Raw genomic sequence first — 6,983 nt, 5'->3', positions numbered from 1 at the left:
GCTGAGGCCAAGCTAGGCCGAAGCCAGGAGCCAGGAACAAGATGAAATCGGTGTTCCCATACGGCAAGGCCAGTGTGTCTGCTGACAGGCTGTTGAGCGTGTGTGCGGTGCCACAATGCCAGTATCCCCCACTGTCTTGCTTTCACTTTCTGTTCTCTAGTTTTATTTTTATTTATTTATTTGGCCTTGAGGTTGACTTATTTTCATTGGGAAGGCAGATTTGCAGAGAGAAGGAGAGACAGACGGACAGAAAGATTTCCATCCGCCGGTGCACTCCCCAAATGGCCACAACCACGGCCGGAGCTGACTGGATCCGATCCGAATCCAGGCGCTGGGAGTTTCTTCCAGGCCTCCCACACAGGTGCAGGGTCCCGTACACTTGGACCACCCTCCGCTGTTTTCCCAGGGCACAAACAGGGAGCTAGATCAGAAGTGGAGCCACAGGGACATGAAAGTGGAGGAAAAGCCAGTGAAGCTATTCTGCAGCGCCCTTGCGTCTGCCTGTCCTTCCTGTGAGCTCTTGCAAGACCCAAGAAGTTCCTCAGGGACAGAAAGGATGTGCCATGGAAACAGGTTAGGGATGTGAAAGGAGAGAGAGGAAAAGAGGGGAGAGAGAGAGAGAGAGAGAGAGAGAGAGAGAGAGAGAGAGAGAGAGAGAGATTGAAATTGAGTTAGTGAGAATGTGACAACAATTCAGTCTTCTCTGTTCCCCATTTGCAGGTAAGGTCCAGATGAGGAAAAGGAGAAAGGGAGCAGCCAGGCTGGGATTGGGCCTCTTCACCTCTCTCTCTCTCTCTCTCTCTCTCTCTCTCTCTCTCTCTCTCTATCCCAGGAGGGGGCATCACACAGCTTTCTCTTTCCAATTTGTGAGCAGAAGTGGTTGCACGCTGAGTGGTTCCTGGCCAGGATCCAGAACATGGAGGGAGAAGTAGGTGTCAGGTAAGGCCACCTGTGAGGCCTTCACGTCGGCATAGTGGCCTTTCATTCCCAATCCACCAGAGAAATCCTCGGGCAGGAAGGGCACAGGCCAGCCCATATGTCCTCCTGCTCTGCCGTCCTCAAGTCCCCTTGACTTGTCCGCAGAGCCGACCGCACACAACACCCACAACTCAGGCACAGGTGCCCCAGTCTCTCCCTCAGAGCACCCTTTCCCTTCAGTTCCGCAGAATAAGAGATGGTGAGCTGACCCTCCAACTCTTCCGCCTCCACACCCCACCCACCCACCCACCCACGGTCCATCAAAGACAAGGGGTTGGTTGGTTGGTTAGTTGGTTGGTTGGGTCCGGCCGGCATGTTAGCCTAGTGACTAAATCCTAAAGAAAAGAAAGATAGATGTGAACGCAGAGAAGAGCTGCCTTCCAAAACACACATATAATTAGCCAGGCCGGGTTGGGGCGCAAGCCAGGCTGGATTGAACTGTGAACTGGCTAGCACCCCACAGTTCGCAGGAGGGCTGGGGATGGACCAGGCCAGGCTAGGTTGCCGTACCCCAGCCCAATGGCGATAGCTGGGACTGGTGGTGGGCCATCTCAGATTGTGCCACAGCACCCACTGGCGCACGCAAGAACCGGGGGTGGTGCGGTGGGGGTGGTGGAGAGGGAGCGTGAGAACCGGAATCAAGTTAGGGCGCTGCACCCAGTCAGGCAAAAAGAGAGCCAAAATGGCTGGGCGGGTGGGTGGGTGCGTTGCGGGCGGGCGGGCGGGCGGGCGGGCCAGCCGGATTAGGCCACAACACCCAGCTGTCAGCAAAGCGCCGGGACTGCCTGGGTGAAAAAATTACATCAGGCAGGCCGGCCGGACCGCATTAGCCCCCAGACGGTCCCAAGATCTGGGGCTGGGAGCCCGCCAGCCTGCTAGGGGAACGCCAGGCAGGCAGGCAGGCAGGCAGGCAGGCAGGCAGGCACTCCTCCTGTCAGCTAGGCCGTAGCTCCCGTCGGAGAGCACGTTAAGGCCTGCCTGAACTAAAACAGCAAGCTACCCATAGATCATCAGGCCGTATGTGCCAAACATACAAGGCCTGGGCCAGAGATGTCGACAGCGTGCATCTCCCCGGACCAAACAAGAAGACGAGGGGAAGGCAAGAGTTGTTGCTTGGGCCAGGCGTGTGCGGTTGCCTAGTGGCTCCATTTCTCGGCCTGTACGTGCCGAGATCCCATACGGGTGCCGGTTCGAGTCCCAGCTGCCCCACTTCCGTCCAGCTCCCTGCCTGTGGCCTGGAAAAGCGGTCGAGGATGGCACAAAGCCTTCGGTATCGGCAGCCGCCTGTGTGGCGGAGACCGACCGGGAAGAAGCTCCCGGCTCCTGGTTTTGGTTCTGCTCAGCCCCGACCACTTGGGGAGGGAACCAGCCAGCGGGCAGGAGATATTTCTTTCTGTCTCTCCTTCTCTCAGCAACACCCCTCCCAACCACACACACACACACACACACACACACACACACACACCCCTCCCAACCACACACACACACACACTCACACACACAGACACGCGCACGCGCGCACAGGGTCCTCCTGACTGGCGTGTGGCTGCCGGCTCCACCTCAGGATCCTTCACCGTCCAACAATAAGAACCAGATTGGGTTGAAGAACAGTCAGGAAACACCACTGTTCCTGCTAGGACAGGAGGTGGACTGAACAGGGCTGGCTCATGGACCCACTGGTATGCGTGAAGCCTGGCACTGGGAGAGTTTCTGATGGAGGAGCCTGGGCAACTCCTCTGGCAGGACACAGTCCCTGCAGGTAAGCGCAAGCAGCACAAATAGGAAACAGCCCAGAACAGGCTATGGAAATTATCCCACTGGTATACACATGGCATGGATTGGGGGCAAGACCAGGCTGAACCTGTTCACATCACCCGCTGGTGAGTCCGAGCGCCAGAACAGAGTGTGGGTCGAGCCAGGTTCGGTTGCGACACATACTAGTACACAATAAGGAATGCCAAGGTGAGGTGAGCCGTACCAGATGTGGTTGCAGCGCCCAAACAGCACATGTGATAGTCAGGGGGAGGAGGCAAAGCTGACAGGGGAATGTGGGCTCCCCTGCTGGACAACTACTTCCCGACTAGGCTGCAGCTCCAACCGGTCTGCGTGAGGACCGAATATGAAGCGGGCAGGATCGAACCGGACTACGACACCCGTCGGTTCACGAGGAAGACAGGCCTGGAAACAGAACGAACCCGGCAATCCCAACGACCAGCATGATCATAAGCCGATCGGTGTGACGGACGGTGTTGGACTGTGTACTAGCAGACTCGCGCAGGAATCAGGCCTGTGATCATCTCAGATGAAGTTTCTTTGGAGAGAGATCCCTCCAACTGAACTGCTGATCTTAGAACCCCAACCATGAAGAGACTGTCAGCCAGTGGATTCTGAATAGGGTTCATTGCGATTGGAACTGAGACATTGGCAGCAGTCTAGAACTGATGAAGTATCAGAACTGTATGAGCAGGAGCCTCAGAGCGTGCCTCCCGTTGGGGATCTGGGATGGGTGGGAGGTTGGGTGGGGCTTTTCCCTTTTTTTTTTTTTTTTTTTTTTTTCCCCTGACCCCAGATACAGGGTAAAATGATATTGATGTGGAAACAATGGTATTTCCCACTTTCACCCTGTAGCCCTTGACACTCTGTTCCCTAATCAACCAAGTAAGATTATTAAAAAATAATTTTTAAAAAAAGTATATCAGGTTTTACAATTTCATTAATTTTTATGAATGGGTAGTATTCTATAGTGTTTGTGTGCCACATTTTCTTTATTCTGTCACCCGCTGATGGGTATCTGTGTTGATCCCGTATCTGGCTATTGTGAATTGAGCTGTGATAGCTGTAAGGGTGCAAATAACTCTCTCATATGCATTTTCATTTGGATAAAATCATAGGGCTGCGACGCTGGTTCGTATGCAGACTTTTAGATACCATTTGTTTTTTATCCAATTGGGAAACATGAGATATTTTAATGAAATTATAACTGGATAAGAAATGAGTTTTATGAAGCATGGTGGCCACTTGGGGAGTGAACCAGCCAGCGGGCAGGAGATATTTCTTTCTGTCTCTCCTTCTCTCTATATATATATCTGAGTTTCAATAAAAATAAAATGGATGGATGGATGGATGGATGGATGGATGGATGGATGGAGGAATTGTTTTTTCTGAACAGGCACCGACTGTGAGATGTAAGTAAGGCTCTGGACTGCTGTGTCCTGGTCGCTCGGTCCAACGCCGATCCAAGCAGAGAACCGGGCCTGGCACGGGGCACAGGCCTAGTATATTCCTGCAACCCCTCCCACCGCCCCCCCACCCCCGCCCCGCGCACCTGCACAAGGACAGGTAAGGGGTTCCTGTCTGTGTTTTGAGTAATCGGTTCAGCTAGATCGTTCTATTGAGAGGGAGGGATGCTTGATGTTGAGCAGTTCTGCTTGTTTGAGTGACAGAAGTACACGCACAGGTTAATAACACGCGTTCACATAGTTAAGGTGATGGATGGAAGAGTGAATCAATAATGCCGATGGAAAGGCCACATCAGAAGGGAGCCGTTCCTGAGAACCACTCATGGTCTGCCCCATGCGAGTCAGAAAGCAGCGGCCAGATCCCACTTTGCACTTCCAGAGCGAGCGAAGGGGAGTGACCGACTGTGGCTGACCTTTGCCCCAGTCGGAGAGGCAGATCCTTTCACTGACAAACGCCTGAGGGCAGGTATGGCTCTGGGTGGAGCGGAGAGAAAGTGAAGCCTTTGGCAGACAACGGGACTTTGAACCAACCATTTGCATTTCAATGAAGGCAATGAATGAGGCCTCTTGGAATTGAATGAGAGGTTGCGTCCCTCAAGCCAGTGGCTTCCGAAACGAAGGCTGCTGCTTTCTTGGGGCACACCCCCCCCACACACACACACAGAGGCTCATTCTGACGAGGAGGCGGGGTGCGGGTGCCCTGCCTGCCCCATGCTTCTCCTTACATGTCCCTGGACCCTGGACCCTGGCTCTGGCTCTAGCTCTGGCCTGGGAAAGGAGATGTGGATTGGGGAGGTGACTTGCAAGACGTACACACAAGACCCACCCACCATCAGTGAAACACAGCTTCTCTCCCTCCTTCCTTCCCTGGGGCTTGTGGGGGAGGGGAGGGTGGTATCAGGCAGGGAGGCACTTTTTGTTTTGGCTTGGCTTTTCTCCTCCTGGGTGTCACTGGTGCACCCCAGCGTATTCCATCACCAAGCCACTTTCCGATGTGTTTCGCTTCCCTCACAGTGGTTCATTAGCCAGCACCCACTGATAGGAGAGGACTGCTTTTTACTTGACAGCATCCTAGTGCAGGGATCAAAGGGGTCAGAGAAAGTAGAGAGAGCAAAGGAAAAAGGAAAAAGTTGGGTTGTTCGGGACTCCTTAAAGAAGAATTCATGTTGTGCCACCCACGTGGCGAAGATTTGTCAAAGTCCCCCCCCATGCCCCTTTCCTCCTCCCCCCCCCCCCCCCCCCCCCGCTCAACCACCACCAAGCCATCACTCAGCAGGCTGGCTTCCAAGTAAATCAAATACATGCTTTAAGTGTTTGTTTTCTCTCACCTGACTCAGCACAATCGCACTCAGGGTTGCGGTGTAGCGACCAAATGTTGCCACCTGGTTGCCCAATTACTGCACCCTTAGGAATATTTAGTGGATTTCAACAACCTGGTGTTGAATGCCTTCTTTTTTTTTTTCTCTCTCTCCACTCCACTGAAGGCAAAATAAGATTTCCACCACCACCACCCCAACAGTGTGGAACATTGAAGTGGGCAGAAAACTAGTTACATTTTCCTTTAATGTGAACACCACATTTTAAGACTCTTGTATTTATTCATTTGCAAGTCAATCATGGGAGAGAGAGAGAGGAAGAGAGAGAGAGAGAGATTTGTGAGCAAGTTTGTTTGGAGCGGGGAAGGGGGGAGCGGGTGTGTCAGAGGAGATGGGAGGAAAGAAGAGAGAGGAAGAGAGAGGAGAGAGGAAGAGAGAGGGGCAAGGACGAGCAAAAGAGCGAGCTCTTTGAAGAGATTCTTCCACCCACAAGTTCCTTCCCTTTTCTCTTTGTCGCTGTGTCCTTCCAATAAGCAGACATAGATGACACAGGATGGTGAAAGCTAGAGAGCGAGCGAGCGAGCCAAAAATGTGGAAACCGCGGTTCCACCAGCACCGTGACAACATTGCCGGTTTTTCTTTGTTTAAAAAAAAAAAATGGAAAGAGAGAGAGAGAGAGAGGAATCTTCCACCACTTCACCAGTCAGTTCAGAACTTTTCCCCCCAAATGCAGGCCTAGAGAACTCAGAAGTTGGTGAACAGAAAGTATGGAATCCTGGTTCTCAGCGCTACACAACTCTGTTTAGGATACAAACAGGTTTTTCAACAGCTTTGGCCTCAAACCTGTGTGTGTGTGTGTGTGTGTGTGTGTGTGTGTGTGTGAGAGAGAGAGAGAGAGAGAGAGAGAGAGAGAGAGAGAGAGAGAGAGACTAAGCGTTTCTGACAAAACGTGCGCAGAACCTCAACAGCAACAACTAAACCCATATGCCTCGGAGCCCCATCCAGAGGTGTTTACATGGCATTTTGACAAGATATTGAGCCAAAGCTCAGAGAGAGAATTGAGGAGAAAATAAATAAATAAATAAATGGTGAAATCACGAATGTAAATTCGAATGATCTGTATTCCGGGAGTGAGTGAGTGAGTGGAATTTACCGACACCATGTCAGGATAGACAATGTGTCCGGACAGACAACGATGGAGAGTGGTGGTGGTGGTGGTGGTGGGGGGGAAGAGATGTCATTTCCAGTGTTTTCTAACCTAAGGGAAACTTGTAGGAAAAGTAGCATGCTCCGCACCACGGTCATGAGAGCCTTGTAGGCGCACGTGCTAAACTCCACACACATGATTTCCATCACCTTCGATTCAATGTGCACCTAGATCGAGGGGTTTCCCAGACACTAGAGCGCTCTTTGCAGACTCTGGGTTTGGTGGGCATGGTGGCACGACAGC

This window comes from Ochotona princeps, unplaced genomic scaffold (assembly GCF_030435755.1).
Source record: "Ochotona princeps isolate mOchPri1 unplaced genomic scaffold, mOchPri1.hap1 HAP1_SCAFFOLD_167, whole genome shotgun sequence".
NCBI classification, from domain to species: domain Eukaryota; kingdom Metazoa; phylum Chordata; class Mammalia; order Lagomorpha; family Ochotonidae; genus Ochotona; species Ochotona princeps.
Note: the sequence above shows the minus strand (reverse complement) of the source record.